This window comes from Cryptomeria japonica, unplaced genomic scaffold, assembly GCF_030272615.1.
Source record: "Cryptomeria japonica unplaced genomic scaffold, Sugi_1.0 HiC_scaffold_80, whole genome shotgun sequence".
NCBI lineage: Eukaryota > Viridiplantae > Streptophyta > Pinopsida > Cupressales > Cupressaceae > Cryptomeria > Cryptomeria japonica.
Window position 1 is genome coordinate 169,538 of NW_026728902.1, and position 24,150 is coordinate 193,687.

Genomic DNA, 24,150 nt, shown 5'->3' on the forward strand with positions numbered 1-24,150 from the left:
AGGGTGCAACACCGGGACTTCCCGGGAGGTCACCCATCCCAGTACTACTCCGGCCCAAGCGCGCTTAACTGCGGAGTTCTGATGGGATCCGGTGCACTAACGCTGGTATGATCGCACCCGTTATGAGCTTGTCGCAGTGTGTACTTAGCAAACCGCGACCCACGTGCGAATCCACCCCGGCCACCCACCCCCGTCGAGGTGCACACCCTCCCTCGCGAAGTGCGCCCCGTTCGCCAAGTGTGAGCCCTGCCCGGGTGCGCGCACCTTGCTAGGGCGTCGGGTGTGCACCCGGCCCGGCCTACGTGCGTGCACCTGGACGGGGCGTCGTGTGCGTGCAGTGTCCCGTCTGCAACGCGGTGCCCACACACCACCTCGGGCGCAACGACCTGCGCTCACATGTGGGCCGAGTGCACCTTGGTGCATGTTCGGGGCGCCTCGGGTGCACGCTCGATCTTGCCCCGGTGCACCAAGGCGCTCGGTTTGCCCCGGGTGCGCACTTGGTGCAAGGTGGGCACCCAAAATAGGGATCAAGCACCAAAACACAAGTTTCGGGATGCAAAATGGGACCCAAGGACCACAAATGCGTTCCAAGACCCATGATGGGTCCACGAGAACAAAAATGTGTTCCGAGACTTAATAAACAAATATTGGGTTTTAGGAGAAGAAACATGCTCTGATGCCCAAAACGAGAATCGACCCCGAAAAGGCCACAGGCCAAAAGTGGGATGCGAGACAAAAAAAAATGGGACCCGAGGACCAAAATTGGGTTCCCAGGTCGAAGACAGGGCAACCGGACAAGAAACGACCTCTAAGGCTCGAAATGAGTCCCGACGACTAAAACTTGACAAGAAGCACCCATCAGGCACCCAACTCGACACCCATGGGATGCCGACCCACCCGGGCTTCCACCTAGCACACCTTGGCACCCACCCACCCTCGCACCCAACCTCGCACCCAACTTAGCACCTTTGAACCCACATTGGCACTCACCCTGACCCTGGCACCTTGGAACCCACATTGGCACTCACCTTGACCCTGGCACCCACCTTTGCACTCACCTTGGGACCCACCCTGGCTCCCACCTCGGCACCCACCCAGACACCCACCTTGGTTCCTTGGCACCCACCTTGGATCCTTGGCACCCACCCCGACACCCACCTTGGCACGCAACTTGGCTACTTGCCACCCACCTTGGCTCCTTGACGCCCACCCCGACAACCACCCCGTGACCTACCCTGGCTAGGGTTGGTGCACACCCACCCTGGTGCCCACCTTGGCACCCACCCCATGACCCACCTTGGCACGCACCTTAGTACCCACCCCGTTACCCACCCTAGGACCCACCCCGTGACCCACCTTGGCCAGGGTGGGTGCCTTGGTGCGCACAACTTGCCTGGGCTGCACACCAGGGCGGGCTCAAGATGGCACCCGCGTTCCGTTTTTTTCACTATCTTTCAAAACGGAAATTTTAAAATCTCGTTTTTTTTTTTTTTTTGCCTTTTCTGGAAATTAGTGAAGGCAGCGCATCAAAGGTGCGCAATGCTGGTGCGAACCCGGGAGCGCTCCGATGTGTGCTCCAAGGTGCGGCGTGCACGAAGTCCGAGCCCGGCTTGCCCCGGGTGCGCACCTCGCGTGCACCTTCGCCGGGGTGAGCACCTTGGCTGGGTTGCGCGCCCTGGTGCGCACCAAGGAGCGCTCTGAAGTGTGCTCCAAGGTGCGGCGTGCACGAAGTCGGAGCTCGGTTTGCCCCGGGTGTGCACCTCGGGTGCGCACCTCGCGTGCACCTTCGCTGCGGTGGGCACCTTGGCTGGGTTGCGCGCCTTGGTGGGCACCATGCAGTGCACGAAGTCGGAGCCCGGTTTGCCCCGGGCGCGCACCTCCGCCAGGGTGGGCACCTTGGTGCGCACAACTTGCCTGGGCTGCGCACCAGGAAGGGCTCAAGATGGCACCCGCGTTCCGTTTTTTTCACTATCTTTCAGAACGGAAATTTTAAAATATCGTTTTTTTTTGCCTTTTCTGGAAATTAGTGAAGGCAGCGCATCAAAGGTGCGCAACGCTGGTGCGAACCTGGGAGCGCTCCGATGTGTGCTCCAAGGTGCGGCGTGCACGAAGTCGGAGCCCGGTTTGCCCCGGGTGCGCCCTGGTGGGCACCATGGTGCGCACCAAGGAGCGCTCCGAAGTGTGCTCCAAGGTGCGGCCTGCACGAAGTCGGAGCCCGGTTTGCCCCGGGCGTGCACCGCGGGTGGGCACCTTGGTGCGCATGCCTTGCCTGGGCTGCGCACCAGGGCGGGCTCAAGATGGCACCCGCGTTCCGTTTTTTTCACTATCTTTCAAAACGGAAATTTTAAAATCTCATTTTTTTTTGCCTTTTCTGGAAATTAGTGAAGGCAGCGCATCAAAGGTGCGCACCTCGCTGCCCACCACGGTGCGCAACGCCGGTGGGCACCCGGGAGTGCTTCGAAGTGTGCTCCAAGGTGCTGCGTGCACGTTGTCGGAGCCCGGTTTGCCCCGGGTGCGCACCTCGCGTGCACCTTCGTCGGGGTGGGCACCTTGGCTGGGTTTGCCCCGGCTGCGCTCCGAAGCGGGGTTATTGGAGCGCCGCCTCTTTTTTTGTCGGAGCGTTTGGTGGGGTTTCTCGCATTGGCTCTTCCCAGGCCCGGTTGCCACCCTGGCGCGCACGAAGTCGGAAGTAGGGTTAATTGCCCGGGTGCGCACCTTTGCCAGGGTGGGCACCTTACCTGGGCTGTGCACCAGGGCGGGCTCAAGATGGCACCCGCGTTCCGTTTTTTTCACTATCTTTCAAAACGGAAATTTTAAAATCTCCTCTTTTTTTTGCCTTTTCTGGAAATTAGTGAAGGCAGCGCATCAAAGGTGCGCACCTCGCTGCCCACCTTGGTGTGCTCTGAGGTGCGCACCCGGGAGCGCTACGAAGTGTGCTCCAAGGTGCGGCGTGCACGTTGTCGGAGCCCGGTTTGCCCCGGGTGCGCACCTCGCCTGCACCTTGGCCGGGGTGGGCACCCTCGCTGGGTTTGCCCAGGGTGCGCTCCGAAGCGGGGTTACTGGAGCGCCCCCTCTTTTTTTGTCAGAGCGTTTGGTGGGGTTTCTCGCATTGGCTCTTCCCAGGCCCGGTTGTTGGGTGCGCTCCCACCCTGGCGCGCGCGAAGTTGGAAGTTGGGTTAATTGCCCGGGCGCGCACCTTCGCCAGGGTGGGCACCTTGGTGCGCACACCTTGGCTGGGCTGCGCACCAGGGCGGGCTCAAGATGGCACCAGCATTCCCTTTTTCTCACTATCTTTCAAAACGGAAATTTTAAAATCTCGTTTTTTTTTGCCTTTTATGGAAATTAGTGAAGGCATCGCATCAAAGGTGCGCACCTCGCTGCCCACCTTGGTGTGCTCCGAGGTGCCCACCACGGTGCGCTCCGAGGTGCCCACCACGGTGCGCAACGCCGGTGCGAACCCGGGAGCGCCCCGATGTGTGCTCCAAGGTGCGGCGTGCACGAAGCCGGACCCCGGTTTGCCCCGGGTGCGCACCTCGCGTGCACCTTGGTGCGCACACCTTGGCTGGGTTGCGCGGCCTGGTGGGCACCATGGTGCGCACCAAGGAGCGCTCCGAAGTGTGCTCCAAGGTGCGGCGTGCACGAAGTCCTAGCCCGGTTTGCCCCGGGTGCGCACCTTCGCCGCGGTGGGCACCATGGCGTGCACGAAGTCGGAGCCCGGTTTGCCCCGGGTGCGCACCTCGCGTGCACCTTCGCCGGGGTGGGCACCTCGGCTGGGTTGCGCGCCCTGGTGCGCACCAAGGAGCGCTCCGAAGTGTGCTCCAAGGTGCGGCGTGCACGAAGTCGGAGCCCGGTTTGCCCCGGGTGCGCACCTTCGCCGCGGTGGGCACCCTGGTGCGCACCATGGCGTGCACGAAGTCGGAGCCCGGTTTGCCCCGGGTGCGCACCTCGCGTGCACCTTCGGCGGGGTTGCGCGCCCTGGTGCGCACCAAGGAGCGCTCCGAAGTGTGCTCCAAGGTGCGGCGTGCACGAAGTCGGAGCCCGGTTTGCCCCGGGTGCGCACCTCGCGTGCACCTTCGGCGGGGTTGCGCGCCCTGGTGGGCACCATGGTGCGCACCAAGGAGCGCTCCGAAGTGTGCTCCAAGGTGCGGCGTGCACGAAGTCGGAGCCCGGTTTGCCCCGGGTGCGCACCTCGCGTGCACCTTCGCCGCGGTGGGCACCATGGCGTGCACGAAGTCGGAGCCCGGTTTGCCCCGGGTGCGCACCTCGCGTGCACCTTCGCCGGGGTGGGCACCTCGGCTGGGTTGCGCGCCCTGGTGCGCACCAAGGAGCGCTCCGAAGTGTGCTCCAAGGTGCGGCGTGCACGAAGTCGGAGCCCGGTTTGCCCCGGGTGCGCACCTCGCGTGCACCTTCGCCGCGGTGGGCACCATGGCGTGCACGAAGTCGGAGCCCGGTTTGCCCCGGGTGCGCACCCCGCGTGCACCTTCGCCGGGGTGGGCACCTCGGCTGGGTTGCGCGCCCTGGTGCGCACCAAGGAGCGCTCCGAAGTGTGCTCCAAGGTGCGGCGTGCACGAAGTCGGAGCCCGGTTTGCCCCGGGTGCGCACCTCGCGTGCACCTTCGCCGCGGTGGGCACCTTGGCTGGGTTGGGCACCATTGAGCGCTCCGAAGTGTGCTCCAAGGTGCGCACCATGGCCCTCCAAGGTGCGCAGCATGGCGTGCACGAAGTCGGAGCCCGGTTTGCCCCGGGTGCGCACCTCGCGTGCACCTTCGCCAGGGTGGGCACCTCGGTGCGCACACCTTCTCAATGTTTTCTTGCCTTTTCTGGAAATTGGTGAAGGCAGCGCATCAAAGGTGCGCACCTCGGTGTGCTCCGAGGTGCGAACCCGAGAGCGCTCCGAGGTGCCCACGAAGTCGAAAGTCGGGTTAATTGCATTGTTTTCCCCGGGTGCGCTCCGAGGTGCGCAACATCGGTGCGCACCAAGGAGGGCTCCGAAGTGTGCTCCAAGGTGCGCACGATTCGGAGCTCGGTTTGCCCGGGGTGCGCACACCTTGGCTGGGTTGCGCACCCTTTGTGCGCTCCAAGGTGCGCACGAAGTCGGAGCTCGGTTTGCCCCGGGTGCGCACCTTCGCCAGGGTGCGCACCTTGATGCGCACGCCTTGGCTGGGCTGCGCACCTTGGTGGGCGCCATGGTGCGCACCTTTCGTGCGCTCCAAGGTGCGCACGAAGTCGGAGCTCGGTTTGCCCCGGGTGCGCACCTTGGTGGGCGCCATGGTGCACTCCGAGGTGCCCAAGATTGGTGCGCACCAAGGAGCGCTCCGAAGTGCGCTCCAAGGTGCGCAGGTGCGCGCGAAGTCGAAAGTTGGGTTAATTGTCCGGTTTGCCTCGGGTGCGCACCTTGCGTGCACCTTCGCCAGGGTGGGCGCCTTGGTGCGCACACCTTGGCTGGGCTGCGCACCCGGGCGCGCACACCTTGGCACCCGCGTTTCCTTCATTTTAAATTTTTTTTTTTTACAATCTCTCAAGTGGGAAATTCTATAATCTCAACTTTTTTTGCCTTTTCAGGAAACTTTTGAATGGAGCGCATCATTGGTGCGCTCCGAAGTGTGCTCCAAGGTGCGCACCTCTGGTGTGCTCCAAAGCTCTCTCCAGCTGCGTGCACCTGCCCCGGCCGCGCACCCGGCCCCGCCCAGCTTCGCTCACCTGTCCCGGGCGTCTGGTGCGGAACCTTAGAGTAAGAAACATCACCGTGCACCTTGGCCAACGTGCGCGACTCGACCGAGCGCGCACTGGCCGAGGTGCACACCGATTTCACCTGGGTGCGCGCGCAGCACCTCGGGCGCACCGGGGTGCGCGCACAACGCCCGGGTTGCACCGTGGCCTGTGTGCTCGGGGCGCCTCGGGTGCGCGCTCGGTGTCGCCCCCGCGCGCGCGGTAGTGCGGGCAGCGCACCCCGGCCCGGCCCGGCCCCGACGAGAACGCAAACGGGCAAAAGGTTTATTCAAATAGCATTGCGACGCCCGGCGAAAAACTAAAAAAGGGTGCAACACCGGGACTTCCCGGGAGGTCACCCATCCCAGTACTACTCCGGCCCAAGCGCGCTTAACTGCGGAGTTCTGATGGGATCCGGTGCACTAACGCTGGTATGATCGCACCCGTTATGAGCTTGTCGCAGTGTGTACTTAGCAAACCGCGACCCACGTGCGAATCCACCCCGGCCACCCACCCCCGTCGAGGTGCACACCCTCCCTCGCGAAGTGCGCCCCGTTCGCCAAGTGTGAGCCCTGCCCGGGTGCGCGCACCTTGCTAGGGCGTCGGGTGTGCACCCGGCCCGGCCTACGTGCGTGCACCTGGACGGGGCGTCGTGTGCGTGCAGTGTCCCGTCTGCAACGCGGTGCCCACACACCACCTCGGGCGCAACGACCTGCGCTCACATGTGGGCCGAGTGCACCTTGGTGCATGTTCGGGGCGCCTCGGGTGCACGCTCGATCTTGCCCCGGTGCACCAAGGCGCTCGGTTTGCCCCGGGTGCGCACTTGGTGCAAGGTGGGCACCCAAAATAGGGATCAAGCACCAAAACACAAGTTTCGGGATGCAAAATGGGACCCAAGGACCACAAATGCGTTCCAAGACCCATGATGGGTCCACGAGAACAAAAATGTGTTCCGAGACTTAATAAACAAATATTGGGTTTTAGGAGAAGAAACATGCTCTGATGCCCAAAACGAGAATCGACCCCGAAAAGGCCACAGGCCAAAAGTGGGATGCGAGACAAAAAAAAATGGGACCCGAGGACCAAAATTGGGTTCCCAGGTCGAAGACAGGGCAACCGGACAAGAAACGACCTCTAAGGCTCGAAATGAGTCCCGACGACTAAAACTTGACAAGAAGCACCCATCAGGCACCCAACTCGACACCCATGGGATGCCGACCCACCCGGGCTTCCACCTAGCACACCTTGGCACCCACCCACCCTCGCACCCAACCTCGCACCCAACTTAGCACCTTTGAACCCACATTGGCACTCACCCTGACCCTGGCACCTTGGAACCCACATTGGCACTCACCTTGACCCTGGCACCCACCTTTGCACTCACCTTGGGACCCACCCTGGCTCCCACCTCGGCACCCACCCAGACACCCACCTTGGTTCCTTGGCACCCACCTTGGATCCTTGGCACCCACCCCGACACCCACCTTGGCACGCAACTTGGCTACTTGCCACCCACCTTGGCTCCTTGACGCCCACCCCGACAACCACCCCGTGACCTACCCTGGCTAGGGTTGGTGCACACCCACCCTGGTGCCCACCTTGGCACCCACCCCATGACCCACCTTGGCACGCACCTTAGTACCCACCCCGTTACCCACCCTAGGACCCACCCCGTGACCCACCTTGGCCAGGGTGGGTGCCTTGGTGCGCACAACTTGCCTGGGCTGCACACCAGGGCGGGCTCAAGATGGCACCCGCGTTCCGTTTTTTTCACTATCTTTCAAAACGGAAATTTTAAAATCTCGTTTTTTTTTTTTTTTTGCCTTTTCTGGAAATTAGTGAAGGCAGCGCATCAAAGGTGCGCAATGCTGGTGCGAACCCGGGAGCGCTCCGATGTGTGCTCCAAGGTGCGGCGTGCACGAAGTCCGAGCCCGGCTTGCCCCGGGTGCGCACCTCGCGTGCACCTTCGCCGGGGTGAGCACCTTGGCTGGGTTGCGCGCCCTGGTGCGCACCAAGGAGCGCTCTGAAGTGTGCTCCAAGGTGCGGCGTGCACGAAGTCGGAGCTCGGTTTGCCCCGGGTGTGCACCTCGGGTGCGCACCTCGCGTGCACCTTCGCTGCGGTGGGCACCTTGGCTGGGTTGCGCGCCTTGGTGGGCACCATGCAGTGCACGAAGTCGGAGCCCGGTTTGCCCCGGGCGCGCACCTCCGCCAGGGTGGGCACCTTGGTGCGCACAACTTGCCTGGGCTGCGCACCAGGAAGGGCTCAAGATGGCACCCGCGTTCCGTTTTTTTCACTATCTTTCAGAACGGAAATTTTAAAATATCGTTTTTTTTTGCCTTTTCTGGAAATTAGTGAAGGCAGCGCATCAAAGGTGCGCAACGCTGGTGCGAACCTGGGAGCGCTCCGATGTGTGCTCCAAGGTGCGGCGTGCACGAAGTCGGAGCCCGGTTTGCCCCGGGTGCGCCCTGGTGGGCACCATGGTGCGCACCAAGGAGCGCTCCGAAGTGTGCTCCAAGGTGCGGCCTGCACGAAGTCGGAGCCCGGTTTGCCCCGGGCGTGCACCGCGGGTGGGCACCTTGGTGCGCATGCCTTGCCTGGGCTGCGCACCAGGGCGGGCTCAAGATGGCACCCGCGTTCCGTTTTTTTCACTATCTTTCAAAACGGAAATTTTAAAATCTCATTTTTTTTTGCCTTTTCTGGAAATTAGTGAAGGCAGCGCATCAAAGGTGCGCACCTCGCTGCCCACCACGGTGCGCAACGCCGGTGGGCACCCGGGAGTGCTTCGAAGTGTGCTCCAAGGTGCTGCGTGCACGTTGTCGGAGCCCGGTTTGCCCCGGGTGCGCACCTCGCGTGCACCTTCGTCGGGGTGGGCACCTTGGCTGGGTTTGCCCCGGCTGCGCTCCGAAGCGGGGTTATTGGAGCGCCGCCTCTTTTTTTGTCGGAGCGTTTGGTGGGGTTTCTCGCATTGGCTCTTCCCAGGCCCGGTTGCCACCCTGGCGCGCACGAAGTCGGAAGTAGGGTTAATTGCCCGGGTGCGCACCTTTGCCAGGGTGGGCACCTTACCTGGGCTGTGCACCAGGGCGGGCTCAAGATGGCACCCGCGTTCCGTTTTTTTCACTATCTTTCAAAACGGAAATTTTAAAATCTCCTCTTTTTTTTGCCTTTTCTGGAAATTAGTGAAGGCAGCGCATCAAAGGTGCGCACCTCGCTGCCCACCTTGGTGTGCTCTGAGGTGCGCACCCGGGAGCGCTACGAAGTGTGCTCCAAGGTGCGGCGTGCACGTTGTCGGAGCCCGGTTTGCCCCGGGTGCGCACCTCGCCTGCACCTTGGCCGGGGTGGGCACCCTGGCTGGGTTTGCCCAGGGTGCGCTCCGAAGCGGGGTTACTGGAGCGCCCCCTCTTTTTTTGTCAGAGCGTTTGGTGGGGTTTCTCGCATTGGCTCTTCCCAGGCCCGGTTGTTGGGTGCGCTCCCACCCTGGCGCGCGCGAAGTTGGAAGTTGGGTTAATTGCCCGGGCGCGCACCTTCGCCAGGGTGGGCACCTTGGTGCGCACACCTTGGCTGGGCTGCGCACCAGGGCGGGCTCAAGATGGCACCAGCATTCCCTTTTTCTCACTATCTTTCAAAACGGAAATTTTAAAATCTCGTTTTTTTTTGCCTTTTATGGAAATTAGTGAAGGCATCGCATCAAAGGTGCGCACCTCGCTGCCCACCTTGGTGTGCTCCGAGGTGCCCACCACGGTGCGCTCCGAGGTGCCCACCACGGTGCGCAACGCCGGTGCGAACCCGGGAGCGCCCCGATGTGTGCTCCAAGGTGCGGCGTGCACGAAGCCGGACCCCGGTTTGCCCCGGGTGCGCACCTCGCGTGCACCTTGGTGCGCACACCTTGGCTGGGTTGCGCGGCCTGGTGGGCACCATGGTGCGCACCAAGGAGCGCTCCGAAGTGTGCTCCAAGGTGCGGCGTGCACGAAGTCCTAGCCCGGTTTGCCCCGGGTGCGCACCTTCGCCGCGGTGGGCACCATGGCGTGCACGAAGTCGGAGCCCGGTTTGCCCCGGGTGCGCACCTCGCGTGCACCTTCGCCGGGGTGGGCACCTCGGCTGGGTTGCGCGCCCTGGTGCGCACCAAGGAGCGCTCCGAAGTGTGCTCCAAGGTGCGGCGTGCACGAAGTCGGAGCCCGGTTTGCCCCGGGTGCGCACCTTCGCCGCGGTGGGCACCCTGGTGCGCACCATGGCGTGCACGAAGTCGGAGCCCGGTTTGCCCCGGGTGCGCACCTCGCGTGCACCTTCGGCGGGGTTGCGCGCCCTGGTGCGCACCAAGGAGCGCTCCGAAGTGTGCTCCAAGGTGCGGCGTGCACGAAGTCGGAGCCCGGTTTGCCCCGGGTGCGCACCTCGCGTGCACCTTCGGCGGGGTTGCGCGCCCTGGTGGGCACCATGGTGCGCACCAAGGAGCGCTCCGAAGTGTGCTCCAAGGTGCGGCGTGCACGAAGTCGGAGCCCGGTTTGCCCCGGGTGCGCACCTCGCGTGCACCTTCGCCGCGGTGGGCACCATGGCGTGCACGAAGTCGGAGCCCGGTTTGCCCCGGGTGCGCACCTCGCGTGCACCTTCGCCGGGGTGGGCACCTCGGCTGGGTTGCGCGCCCTGGTGCGCACCAAGGAGCGCTCCGAAGTGTGCTCCAAGGTGCGGCGTGCACGAAGTCGGAGCCCGGTTTGCCCCGGGTGCGCACCTCGCGTGCACCTTCGCCGCGGTGGGCACCATGGCGTGCACGAAGTCGGAGCCCGGTTTGCCTCGGGTGCGCACCCCGCGTGCACCTTCGCCGGGGTGGGCACCTCGGCTGGGTTGCGCGCCCTGGTGCGCACCAAGGAGCGCTCCGAAGTGTGCTCCAAGGTGCGGCGTGCACGAAGTCGGAGCCCGGTTTGCCCCGGGTGCGCACCTCGCGTGCACCTTCGCCGCGGTGGGCACCTTGGCTGGGTTGGGCACCATTGAGCGCTCCGAAGTGTGCTCCAAGGTGCGCACCATGGCCCTCCAAGGTGCGCAGCATGGCGTGCACGAAGTCGGAGCCCGGTTTGCCCCGGGTGCGCACCTCGCGTGCACCTTCGCCAGGGTGGGCACCTCGGTGCGCACACCTTCTCAATGTTTTCTTGCCTTTTCTGGAAATTGGTGAAGGCAGCGCATCAAAGGTGCGCACCTCGGTGTGCTCCGAGGTGCGAACCCGAGAGCGCTCCGAGGTGCCCACGAAGTCGAAAGTCGGGTTAATTGCATTGTTTTCCCCGGGTGCGCTCCGAGGTGCGCAACATCGGTGCGCACCAAGGAGGGCTCCGAAGTGTGCTCCAAGGTGCGCACGATTCGGAGCTCGGTTTGCCCGGGGTGCGCACACCTTGGCTGGGTTGCGCACCCTTTGTGCGCTCCAAGGTGCGCACGAAGTCGGAGCTCGGTTTGCCCCGGGTGCGCACCTTCGCCAGGGTGCGCACCTTGATGCGCACGCCTTGGCTGGGCTGCGCACCTTGGTGGGCGCCATGGTGCGCACCTTTCGTGCGCTCCAAGGTGCGCACGAAGTCGGAGCTCGGTTTGCCCCGGGTGCGCACCTTGGTGGGCGCCATGGTGCACTCCGAGGTGCCCAAGATTGGTGCGCAACAAGGAGCGCTCCGAAGTGCGCTCCAAGGTGCGCAGGTGCGCGCGAAGTCGAAAGTTGGGTTAATTGTCCGGTTTGCCTCGGGTGCGCACCTTGCGTGCACCTTCGCCAGGGTGGGCGCCTTGGTGCGCACACCTTGGCTGGGCTGCGCACCCGGGCGCGCACACCTTGGCACCCGCGTTTCCTTCATTTTAAATTTTTTTTTTTTACAATCTCTCAAGTGGGAAATTCTATAATCTCAACTTTTTTTGCCTTTTCAGGAAACTTTTGAATGGAGCGCATCATTGGTGCGCTCCGAAGTGTGCTCCAAGGTGCGCACCTCTGGTGTGCTCCAAAGCTCTCTCCAGCTGCGTGCACCTGCCCCGGCCGCGCACCCGGCCCCGCCCAGCTTCGCTCACCTGTCCCGGGCGTCTGGTGCGGAACCTTAGAGTAAGAAACATCACCGTGCACCTTGGCCAACGTGCGCGACTCGACCGAGCGCGCACTGGCCGAGGTGCACACCGATTTCACCTGGGTGCGCGCGCAGCACCTCGGGCGCACCGGGGTGCGCGCACAACGCCCGGGTTGCACCGTGGCCTGTGTGCTCGGGGCGCCTCGGGTGCGCGCTCGGTGTCGCCCCCCGCGCGCGCGGTAGTGCGGGCAGCGCACCCCGGCCCGGCCCGGCCCCGACGAGAACGCAAACGGGCAAAAGGTTTATTCAAATAGCATTGCGACGCCCGGCGAAAAACTAAAAAAGGGTGCAACACCGGGACTTCCCGGGAGGTCACCCATCCCAGTACTACTCCGGCCCAAGCGCGCTTAACTGCGGAGTTCTGATGGGATCCGGTGCACTAACGCTGGTATGATCGCACCCGTTATGAGCTTGTCGCAGTGTGTACTTAGCAAACCGCGACCCACGTGCGAATCCACCCCGGCCACCCACCCCCGTCGAGGTGCACACCCTCCCTCGCGAAGTGCGCCCCGTTCGCCAAGTGTGAGCCCTGCCCGGGTGCGCGCACCTTGCTAGGGCGTCGGGTGTGCACCCGGCCCGGCCTACGTGCGTGCACCTGGACGGGGCGTCGTGTGCGTGCAGTGTCCCGTCTGCAACGCGGTGCCCACACACCACCTCGGGCGCAACGACCTGCGCTCACATGTGGGCCGAGTGCACCTTGGTGCATGTTCGGGGCGCCTCGGGTGCACGCTCGATCTTGCCCCGGTGCACCAAGGCGCTCGGTTTGCCCCGGGTGCGCACTTGGTGCAAGGTGGGCACCCAAAATAGGGATCAAGCACCAAAACACAAGTTTCGGGATGCAAAATGGGACCCAAGGACCACAAATGCGTTCCAAGACCCATGATGGGTCCACGAGAACAAAAATGTGTTCCGAGACTTAATAAACAAATATTGGGTTTTAGGAGAAGAAACATGCTCTGATGCCCAAAACGAGAATCGACCCCGAAAAGGCCACAGGCCAAAAGTGGGATGCGAGACAAAAAAAAATGGGACCCGAGGACCAAAATTGGGTTCCCAGGTCGAAGACAGGGCAACCGGACAAGAAACGACCTCTAAGGCTCGAAATGAGTCCCGACGACTAAAACTTGACAAGAAGCACCCATCAGGCACCCAACTCGACACCCATGGGATGCCGACCCACCCGGGCTTCCACCTAGCACACCTTGGCACCCACCCACCCTCGCACCCAACCTCGCACCCAACTTAGCACCTTTGAACCCACATTGGCACTCACCCTGACCCTGGCACCTTGGAACCCACATTGGCACTCACCTTGACCCTGGCACCCACCTTTGCACTCACCTTGGGACCCACCCTGGCTCCCACCTCGGCACCCACCCAGACACCCACCTTGGTTCCTTGGCACCCACCTTGGATCCTTGGCACCCACCCCGACACCCACCTTGGCACGCAACTTGGCTACTTGCCACCCACCTTGGCTCCTTGACGCCCACCCCGACAACCACCCCGTGACCTACCCTGGCTAGGGTTGGTGCACACCCACCCTGGTGCCCACCTTGGCACCCACCCCATGACCCACCTTGGCACGCACCTTAGTACCCACCCCGTTACCCACCCTAGGACCCACCCCGTGACCCACCTTGGCCAGGGTGGGTGCCTTGGTGCGCACAACTTGCCTGGGCTGCACACCAGGGCGGGCTCAAGATGGCACCCGCGTTCCGTTTTTTTCACTATCTTTCAAAACGGAAATTTTAAAATCTCGTTTTTTTTTTTTTTTTTGCCTTTTCTGGAAATTAGTGAAGGCAGCGCATCAAAGGTGCGCAATGCTGGTGCGAACCCGGGAGCGCTCCGATGTGTGCTCCAAGGTGCGGCGTGCACGAAGTCCGAGCCCGGCTTGCCCCGGGTGCGCACCTCGCGTGCACCTTCGCCGGGGTGAGCACCTTGGCTGGGTTGCGCGCCCTGGTGCGCACCAAGGAGCGCTCTGAAGTGTGCTCCAAGGTGCGGCGTGCACGAAGTCGGAGCTCGGTTTGCCCCGGGTGTGCACCTCGGGTGCGCACCTCGCGTGCACCTTCGCTGCGGTGGGCACCTTGGCTGGGTTGCGCGCCTTGGTGGGCACCATGCAGTGCACGAAGTCGGAGCCCGGTTTGCCCCGGGCGCGCACCTCCGCCAGGGTGGGCACCTTGGTGCGCACAACTTGCCTGGGCTGCGCACCAGGAAGGGCTCAAGATGGCACCCGCGTTCCGTTTTTTTCACTATCTTTCAGAACGGAAATTTTAAAATATCGTTTTTTTTTGCCTTTTCTGGAAATTAGTGAAGGCAGCGCATCAAAGGTGCGCAACGCTGGTGCGAACCTGGGAGCGCTCCGATGTGTGCTCCAAGGTGCGGCGTGCACGAAGTCGGAGCCCGGTTTGCCCCGGGTGCGCCCTGGTGGGCACCATGGTGCGCACCAAGGAGCGCTCCGAAGTGTGCTCCAAGGTGCGGCCTGCACGAAGTCGGAGCCCGGTTTGCCCCGGGCGTGCACCGCGGGTGGGCACCTTGGTGCGCATGCCTTGCCTGGGCTGCGCACCAGGGCGGGCTCAAGATGGCACCCGCGTTCCGTTTTTTTCACTATCTTTCAAAACGGAAATTTTAAAATCTCATTTTTTTTTGCCTTTTCTGGAAATTAGTGAAGGCAGCGCATCAAAGGTGCGCACCTCGCTGCCCACCACGGTGCGCAACGCCGGTGGGCACCCGGGAGTGCTTCGAAGTGTGCTCCAAGGTGCTGCGTGCACGTTGTCGGAGCCCGGTTTGCCCCGGGTGCGCACCTCGCGTGCACCTTCGTCGGGGTGGGCACCTTGGCTGGGTTTGCCCCGGCTGCGCTCCGAAGCGGGGTTATTGGAGCGCCGCCTCTTTTTTTGTCGGAGCGTTTGGTGGGGTTTCTCGCATTGGCTCTTCCCAGGCCCGGTTGCCACCCTGGCGCGCACGAAGTCGGAAGTAGGGTTAATTGCCCGGGTGCGCACCTTTGCCAGGGTGGGCACCTTACCTGGGCTGTGCACCAGGGCGGGCTCAAGATGGCACCCGCGTTCCGTTTTTTTCACTATCTTTCAAAACGGAAATTTTAAAATCTCCTCTTTTTTTTGCCTTTTCTGGAAATTAGTGAAGGCAGCGCATCAAAGGTGCGCACCTCGCTGCCACCTTGGTGTGCTCTGAGGTGCGCACCCGGGAGCGCTACGAAGTGTGCTCCAAGGGTGCGGCGTGCACGTTGTCGGAGCCCGGTTTGCCCCGGGTGCGCACCTCGCCTGCACCTTGGCCGGGGTGGGCACCCTGGCTGGGTTTGCCCAGGGTGCGCTCCGAAGCGGGGTTACTGGAGCGCCCCCTCTTTTTTTGTCAGAGCGTTTGGTGGGGTTTCTCGCATTGGCTCTTCCCAGGCCCGGTTGTTGGGTGCGCTCCCACCCTGGCGCGCGCGAAGTTGGAAGTTGGGTTAATTGCCCGGGCGCGCACCTTCGCCAGGGTGGGCACCTTGGTGCGCACACCTTGGCTGGGCTGCGCACCAGGGCGGGCTCAAGATGGCACCAGCATTCCCTTTTTCTCACTATCTTTCAAAACGGAAATTTTAAAATCTCGTTTTTTTTTTGCCTTTTATGGAAATTAGTGAAGGCATCGCATCAAAGGTGCGCACCTCGCTGCCCACCTTGGTGTGCTCCGAGGTGCCACCACGGTGCGCTCCGAGGTGCCCACCACGGTGCGCAACGCCGGTGCGAACCCGGGAGCGCCCCGATGTGTGCTCCAAGGTGCGGCGTGCACGAAGCCGGACCCCGGTTTGCCCCGGGTGCGCACCTCGCGTGCACCTTGGTGCGCACACCTTGGCTGGGTTGCGCGGCCTGGTGGGCACCATGGTGCGCACCAAGGAGCGCTCCAAAGTGTGCTCCAAGGTGCGGCGTGCACGAAGTCCTAGCCCGGTTTGCCCCGGGTGCGCACCTTCGCCGCGGTGGGCACCATGGCGTGCACGAAGTCGGAGCCCGGTTTGCCCCGGGTGCGCACCTCGCGTGCACCTTCGCCGGGGTGGGCACCTCGGCTGGGTTTGCGCGGGTTGCGCGCCCTGGTGCGCACCAAGGAGCGCTCCGAAGTGTGCTCCAAGGTGCGGCGTGCACGAAGTCGGAGCCCGGTTTGCCCCGGGTGCGCACCTTCGCCGCGGTGGGCACCCTGGTGCGCACCATGGCGTGCACGAAGTCGGAGCCCGGTTTGCCCCGGGTGCGCACCTCGCGTGCACCTTCGGCGGGGTTGCGCGCCCTGGTGCGCACCAAGGAGCGCTCCGAAGTGTGCTCCAAGGTGCGGCGTGCACGAAGTCGGAGCCCGGTTTGCCCCGGGTGCGCACCTCGCGTGCACCTTCGGCGGGGTTGCGCGCCCTGGTGGGCACCATGGTGCGCACCAAGGAGCGCTCCGAAGTGTGCTCCAAGGTGCGGCGTGCACGAAGTCGGAGCCCGGTTTGCCCCGGGTGCGCACCTCGCGTGCACCTTCGCCGCGGTGGGCACCATGGCGTGCACGAAGTCGGAGCCCGGTTTGCCCCGGGTGCGCACCTCGCGTGCACCTTCGCCGGGGTGGGCACCTCGGCTGGGTTGCGCGCCCTGGTGCGCACCAAGGAGCGCTCCGAAGTGTGCTCCAAGGTGCGGCGTGCACGAAGTCGGAGCCCGGTTTGCCCCGGGTGCGCACCTCGCGTGCACCTTCGCCGCGGTGGGCACCATGGCGTGCACGAAGTCGGAGCCCGGTTTGCCCCGGGTGCGCACCCCGCGTGCACCTTCGCCGGGGTGGGCACCTCGGCTGGGTTGCGCGCCCTGGTGCGCACCAAGGAGCGCTCCGAAGTGTGCTCCAAGGTGCGGCGTGCACGAAGTCGGAGCCCGGTTTGCCCCGGGTGCGCACCTCGCGTGCACCTTCGCCGCGGTGGGCACCTTGGCTGGGTTGGGCACCATTGAGCGCTCCGAAGTGTGCTCCAAGGTGCGCACCATGGCCCTCCAAGGTGCGCAGCATGGCGTGCACGAAGTCGGAGCCCGGTTTGCCCCGGGTGCGCACCTCGCGTGCACCTTCGCCAGGGTGGGCACCTCGGTGCGCACACCTTCTCAATGTTTTCTTGCCTTTTCTGGAAATTGGTGAAGGCAGCGCATCAAAGGTGCGCACCTCGGTGTGCTCCGAGGTGCGAACCCGAGAGCGCTCCGAGGTGCCCACGAAGTCGAAAGTCGGGTTAATTGCATTGTTTTCTCCCCGGGTGCGCTCCGAGGTGCGCAACATCGGTGCGCACCAAGGAGGGCTCCGAAGTGTGCTCCAAGGTGCGCACGATTCGGAGCTCGGTTTGCCCGGGGTGCGCACACCTTGGCTGGGTTGCGCACCCTTTGTGCGCTCCAAGGTGCGCACGAAGTCGGAGCTCGGTTTGCCCCGGGTGCGCACCTTCGCCAGGGTGCGCACCTTGATGCGCACGCCTTGGCTGGGCTGCGCACCTTGGTGGGCGCCATGGTGCGCACCTTTCGTGCGCTCCAAGGTGCGCACGAAGTCGGAGCTCGGTTTGCCCCGGGTGCGCACCTTGGTGGGCGCCATGGTGCACTCCGAGGTGCCCAAGATTGGTGCGCACCAAGGAGCGCTCCGAAGTGCGCTCCAAGGTGCGCAGGTGCGCGCGAAGTCGAAAGTTGGGTTAATTGTCCGGTTTGCCTCGGGTGCGCACCTTGCGTGCACCTTCGCCAGGGTGGGCGCCTTGGTGCGCACACCTTGGCTGGGCTGCGCACCCGGGCGCGCACACCTTGGCACCCGCGTTTCCTTCATTTTAAATTTTTTTTTTTTACAATCTCTCAAGTGGGAAATTCTATAATCTCAACTTTTTTTGCCTTTTCAGGAAACTTTTGAATGGAGCGCATCATTGGTGCGCTCCGAAGTGTGCTCCAAGGTGCGCACCTCTGGTGTGCTCCAAAGCTCTCTCCAGCTGCGTGCACCTGCCCCGGCCGCGCACCCGGCCCCGCCCAGCTTCGCTCACCTGTCCCGGGCGTCTGGTGCGGAACCTTAGAGTAAGAAACATCACCGTGCACCTTGGCCAACGTGCGCGACTCGACCGAGCGCGCACTGGCCGAGGTGCACACCGATTTCACCTGGGTGCGCGCGCAGCACCTCGGGCGCACCGGGGTGCGCGCACAACGCCCGGGTTGCACCGTGGCCTGTGTGCTCGGGGCGCCTCGGGTGCGCGCTCGGTGTCGCCCCCGCGCGCGCGGTAGTGCGGGCAGCGCACCCCGGCCCGGCCCGGCCCCGACGAGAACGCAAACGGGCAAAAGGTTTATTCAAATAGCATTGCGACGCCCGGCGAAAAACTAAGAAAGGGTGCAACACCGGGACTTCCCGGGAGGTCACCCATCCCAGTACTACTCCGGCCCAAGCGCGCTTAACTGCGGAGTTCTGATGGGATCCGGTGCACTAACGCTGGTATGATCGCACCCGTTATGAGCTTGTCGCAGTGTGTACTTAGCAAACCGCGACCCACGTGCGAATCCACCCCGGCCACCCACCCCCGTCGAGGTGCACACCCTCCCTCGCGAAGTGCGCCCCGTTCGCCAAGTGTGAGCCCTGCCCGGGTGCGCGCACCTTGCTAGGGCGTCGGGTGTGCACCCGGCCCGGCCTACGTGCGTGCACCTGGACGGGGCGTCGTGTGCGTGCAGTGTCCCGTCTGCAACGCGGTGCCCACACACCACCTCGGGCGCAACGACCTGCGCTCACATGTGGGCCGAGTGCACCTTGGTGCATGTTCGGGGCGCCTCGGGTGCACGCTCGATCTTGCCCCGGTGCACCAAGGCGCTCGGTTTGCCCCGGGTGCGCACTTGGTGCAAGGTGGGCACCCAAAATAGGGATCAAGCACCAAAACACAAGTTTCGGGATGCAAAATGGGACCCAAGGACCACAAATGCGTTCCAAGACCCATGATGGGTCCACGAGAACAAAAATGTGTTCCGAGACTTAATAAACAAATATTGGGTTTTAGGAGAAGAAACATGCTCTGATGCCCAAAACGAGAATCGACCCCGAAAAGGCCACAGGCCAAAAGTGGGATGCGAGACAAAAAAAAATGGGACCCGAGGACCAAAATTGGGTTCCCAGGTCGAAGACAGGGCAACCGGACAAGAAACGACCTCTAAGGCTCGAAATGAGTCCCGACGACTAAAACTTGACAAGAAGCACCCATCAGGCACCCAACTCGACACCCATGGGATGCCGACCCACCCGGGCTTCCACCTAGCACACCTTGGCACCCACCCACCCTCGCACCCAACCTCGCACCCAACTTAGCACCTTTGAACCCACATTGGCACTCACCCTGACCCTGGCACCTTGGAACCCACATTGGCACTCACCTTGACCCTGGCACCCACCTTTGCACTCACCTTGGGACCCACCCTGGCTCCCACCTCGGCACCCACCCAGACACCCACCTTGGTTCCTTGGCACCCACCTTGGATCCTTGGCACCCACCCCGACACCCACCTTGGCACGCAACTTGGCTACTTGCCACCCACCTTGGCTCCTTGACGCCCACCCCGACAACCACCCCGTGACCTACCCTGGCTAGGGTTGGTGCACACCCACCCTGGTGCCCACCTTGGCACCCACCCCATGACCCACCTTGGCACGCACCTTAGTACCCACCCCGTTACCCACCCTAGGACCCACCCCGTGACCCACCTTGGCCAGGGTGGGTGCCTTGGTGCGCACAACTTGCCTGGGCTGCACACCAGGGCGGGCTCAAGATGGCACCCGCGTTCCGTTTTTTTCACTATCTTTCAAAACGGAAATTTTAAAATCTCGTTTTTTTTTTTTTTTTGCCTTTTCTGGAAATTAGTGAAGGCAGCGCATCAAAGGTGCGCAATGCTGGTGCGAACCCGGGAGCGCTCCGATGTGTGCTCCAAGGTGCGGCGTGCACGAAGTCCGAGCCCGGCTTGCCCCGGGTGCGCACCTCGCGTGCACCTTCGCCGGGGTGAGCACCTTGGCTGGGTTGCGCGCCCTGGTGCGCACCAAGGAGCGCTCTGAAGTGTGCTCCAAGGTGCGGCGTGCACGAAGTCGGAGCTCGGTTTGCCCCGGGTGTGCACCTCGGGTGCGCACCTCGCGTGCACCTTCGCTGCGGTGGGCACCTTGGCTGGGTTGCGCGCCTTGGTGGGCACCATGCAGTGCACGAAGTCGGAGCCCGGTTTGCCCCGGGCGCGCACCTCCGCCAGGGTGGGCACCTTGGTGCGCACAACTTGCCTGGGCTGCGCACCAGGAAGGGCTCAAGATGGCACCCGCGTTCCGTTTTTTTCACTATCTTTCAGAACGGAAATTTTAAAATATCGTTTTTTTTTGCCTTTTCTGGAAATTAGTGAAGGCAGCGCATCAAAGGTGCGCAACGCTGGTGCGAACCTGGGAGCGCTCCGATGTGTGCTCCAAGGTGCGGCGTGCACGAAGTCGGAGCCCGGTTTGCCCCGGGTGCGCCCTGGTGGGCACCATGGTGCGCACCAAGGAGCGCTCCGAAGTGTGCTCCAAGGTGCGGCCTGCACGAAGTCGGAGCCCGGTTTGCCCCGGGCGTGCACCGCGGGTGGGCACCTTGGTGCGCATGCCTTGCCTGGGCTGCGCACCAGGGCGGGCTCAAGATGGCACCCGCGTTCCGTTTTTTTCACTATCTTTCAAAACGGAAATTTTAAAATCTCATTTTTTTTTGCCTTTTCTGGAAATTAGTGAAGGCAGCGCATCAAAGGTGCGCACCTCGCTGCCCACCACGGTGCGCAACGCCGGTGGGCACCCGGGAGTGCTTCGAAGTGTGCTCCAAGGTGCTGCGTGCACGTTGTCGGAGCCCGGTTTGCCCCGGGTGCGCACCTCGCGTGCACCTTCGTCGGGGTGGGCACCTTGGCTGGGTTTGCCCCGGCTGCGCTCCGAAGCGGGGTTATTGGAGCGCCGCCTCTTTTTTTGTCGGAGCGTTTGGTGGGGTTTCTCGCATTGGCTCTTCCCAGGCCCGGTTGCCACCCTGGCGCGCACGAAGTCGGAAGTAGGGTTAATTGCCCGGGTGCGCACCTTTGCCAGGGTGGGCACCTTACCTGGGCTGTGCACCAGGGCGGGCTCAAGATGGCACCCGCGTTCCGTTTTTTTCACTATCTTTCAAAACGGAAATTTTAAAATCTCCTCTTTTTTTTGCCTTTTCTGGAAATTAGTGAAGGCAGCGCATCAAAGGTGCGCACCTCGCTGCCCACCTTGGTGTGCTCTGAGGTGCGCACCCGGGAGCGCTACGAAGTGTGCTCCAAGGTGCGGCGTGCACGTTGTCGGAGCCCGGTTTGCCCCGGGTGCGCACCTCGCCTGCACCTTGGCCGGGGTGGGCACCCTGGCTGGGTTTGCCCAGGGTGCGCTCCGAAGCGGGGTTACTGGAGCGCCCCCTCTTTTTTTGTCAGAGCGTTTGGTGGGGTTTCTCGCATTGGCTCTTCCCAGGCCCGGTTGTTGGGTGCGCTCCCACCCTGGCGCGCGCGAAGTTGGAAGTTGGGTTAATTGCCCGGGCGCGCACCTTCGCCAGGGTGGGCACCTTGGTGCGCACACCTTGGCTGGGCTGCGCACCAGGGCGGGCTCAAGATGGCACCAGCATTCCCTTTTTCTCACTATCTTTCAAAACGGAAATTTTAAAATCTCGTTTTTTTTTGCCTTTTATGGAAATTAGTGAAGGCATCGCATCAAAGGTGCGCACCTCGCTGCCCACCTTGGTGTGCTCCGAGGTGCCCACCACGGTGCGCTCCGAGGTGCCCACCACGGTGCGCAACGCCGGTGCGAACCCGGGAGCGCCCCGATGTGTGCTCCAAGGTGCGGCGTGCACGAAGCCGGACCCCGGTTTGCCCCGGGTGCGCACCTCGCGTGCACCTTGGTGCGCACACCTTGGCTGGGTTGCGCGGCCTGGTGGGCACCATGGTGCGCACCAAGGAGCGCTCCGAAGTGTGCTCCAAGGTGCGGCGTGCACGAAGTCCTAGCCCGGTTTGCCCCGGGTGCGCACCTTCGCCGCGGTGGGCACCATGGCGTGCACGAAGTCGGAGCCCGGTTTGCCCCGGGTGCGCACCTCGCGTGCACCTTCGCCGGGGTGGGCACCTCGGCTGGGTTGCGCGCCCTGGTGCGCACCAAGGAGCGCTCCGAAGTGTGCTCCAAGGTGCGGCGTGCACGAAGTCGGAGCCCGGTTTGCCCCGGGTGCGCACCTTCGCCGCGGTGGGCACCCTGGTGCGCACCATGGCGTGCACGAAGTCGGAGCCCGGTTTGCCCCGGGTGCGCACCTCGCGTGCACCTTCGGCGGGGTTGCGCGCCCTGGTGCGCACCAAGGAGCGCTCCGAAGTGTGCTCCAAGGTGCGGCGTGCACGAAGTCGGAGCCCGGTTTGCCCCGGGTGCGCACCTCGCGTGCACCTTCGGCGGGGTTGCGCGCCCTGGTGGGCACCATGGTGCGCACCAAGGAGCGCTCCGAAGTGTGCTCCAAGGTGCGGCGTGCACGAAGTCGGAGCCCGGTTTGCCCCGGGTGCGCACCTCGCGTGCACCTTCGCCGCGGTGGGCACCATGGCGTGCACGAAGTCGGAGCCCGGTTTGCCCCGGGTGCGCACCTCGCGTGCACCTTCGCCGGGGTGGGCACCTCGGCTGGGTTGCGCGCCCTGGTGCGCACCAAGGAGCGCTCCGAAGTGTGCTCCAAGGTGCGGCGTGCACGAAGTCGGAGCCCGGTTTGCCCCGGGTGCGCACCTCGCGTGCACCTTCGCCGCGGTGGGCACCATGGCGTGCACGAAGTCGGAGCCCGGTTTGCCCCGGGTGCGCACCCCGCGTGCACCTTCGCCGGGGTGGGCACCTCGGCTGGGTTGCGCGCCCTGGTGCGCACCAAGGAGCGCTCCGAAGTGTGCTCCAAGGTGCGGCGTGCACGAAGTCGGAGCCCGGTTTGCCCCGGGTGCGCACCTCGCGTGCACCTTCGCCGCGGTGGGCACCTTGGCTGGGTTGGGCACCATTGAGCGCTCCGAAGTGTGCTCCAAGGTGCGCACCATGGCCCTCCAAGGTGCGCAGCATGGCGTGCACGAAGTCGGAGCCCGGTTTGCCCCGGGTGCGCACCTCGCGTGCACCTTCGCCAGGGTGGGCACCTCGGTGCGCACACCTTCTCAATGTTTTCTTGCCTTTTCTGGAAATTGGTGAAGGCAGCGCATCAAAGGTGCGCACCTCGGTGTGCTCCGAGGTGCGAACCCGAGAGCGCTCCGAGGTGCCCACGAAGTCGAAAGTCGGGTTAATTGCATTGTTTTCCCCGGGTGCGCTCCGAGGTGCGCAACATCGGTGCGCACCAAGGAGGGCTCCGAAGTGTGCTCCAAGGTGCGCACGATTCGGAGCTCGGTTTGCCCGGGGTGCGCACACCTTGGCTGGGTTGCGCACCCTTTGTGCGCTCCAAGGTGCGCACGAAGTCGGAGCTCGGTTTGCCCCGGGTGCGCACCTTCGCCAGGGTGCGCACCTTGATGCGCACGCCTTGGCTGGGCTGCGCACCTTGGTGGGCGCCATGGTGCGCACCTTTCGTGCGCTCCAAGGTGCGCACGAAGTCGGAGCTCGGTTTGCCCCGGGTGCGCACCTTGGTGGGCGCCATGGTGCACTCCGAGGTGCCCAAGATTGGTGCGCACCAAGGAGCGCTCCGAAGTGCGCTCCAAGGTGCGCAGGTGCGCGCGAAGTCGAAAGTTGGGTTAATTGTCCGGTTTGCCTCGGGTGCGCACCTTGCGTGCACCTTCGCCAGGGTGGGCGCCTTGGTGCGCACACCTTGGCTGGGCTGCGCACCCGGGCGCGCACACCTTGGCACCCGCGTTTCCTTCATTTTAAATTTTTTTTTTTTACAATCTCTCAAGTGGGAAATTCTATAATCTCAACTTTTTTTGCCTTTTCAGGAAACTTTTGAATGGAGCGCATCATTGGTGCGCTCCGAAGTGTGCTCCAAGGTGCGCACCTCTGGTGTGCTCCAAAGCTCTCTCCAGCTGCGTGCACCTGCCCCGGCCGCGCACCCGGCCCCGCCCAGCTTCGCTCACCTGTCCCGGGCGTCTGGTGCGGAACCTTAGAGTAAGAAACATCACCGTGCACCTTGGCCAACGTGCGCGACTCGACCGAGCGCGCACTGGCCGAGGTGCACACCGATTTCACCTGGGTGCGCGCGCAGCACCTCGGGCGCACCGGGGTGCGCGCACAACGCCCGGGTTGCACCGTGGCCTGTGTGCTCGGGGCGCCTCGGGTGCGCGCTCGGTGTCGCCCCCGCGCGCGCGGTAGTGCGGGCAGCGCACCCCGGCCCGGCCCGGCCCCGACGAGAACGCAAACGGGCAAAAGGTTTATTCAAATAGCATTGCGACGCCCGGCGAAAAACTAAAAA

The 24,150-nt window shown here is 63.6% G+C and overlaps 4 non-coding genes across 4 annotated transcripts; all 4 read right to left on the reverse strand.

The window, feature by feature from the left end:
- Window positions 1-119, reverse strand: LOC131864225 (5S ribosomal RNA). The gene has a single exon (XR_009363064.1). It is a non-coding gene; the product is annotated as a 5S ribosomal RNA (ribosomal RNA).
- A 5,915-nt stretch (window positions 120-6,034) lies between these two features.
- Window positions 6,035-6,153, reverse strand: LOC131864226 (5S ribosomal RNA). Its single transcript, XR_009363065.1, has one exon. It is a non-coding gene; the product is annotated as a 5S ribosomal RNA (ribosomal RNA).
- Window positions 6,154-12,069: 5,916 nt separating this feature from the next.
- On the reverse strand, window positions 12,070-12,188 carry LOC131864227 (5S ribosomal RNA). The gene has a single exon (XR_009363066.1). It is a non-coding gene; the product is annotated as a 5S ribosomal RNA (ribosomal RNA).
- Window positions 12,189-18,116: 5,928 nt separating this feature from the next.
- LOC131864229 (5S ribosomal RNA) lies at window positions 18,117-18,235 on the reverse strand. The gene has a single exon (XR_009363068.1). It is a non-coding gene; the product is annotated as a 5S ribosomal RNA (ribosomal RNA).
- Between the last annotated feature and the right edge of the window lie 5,915 nt (window positions 18,236-24,150).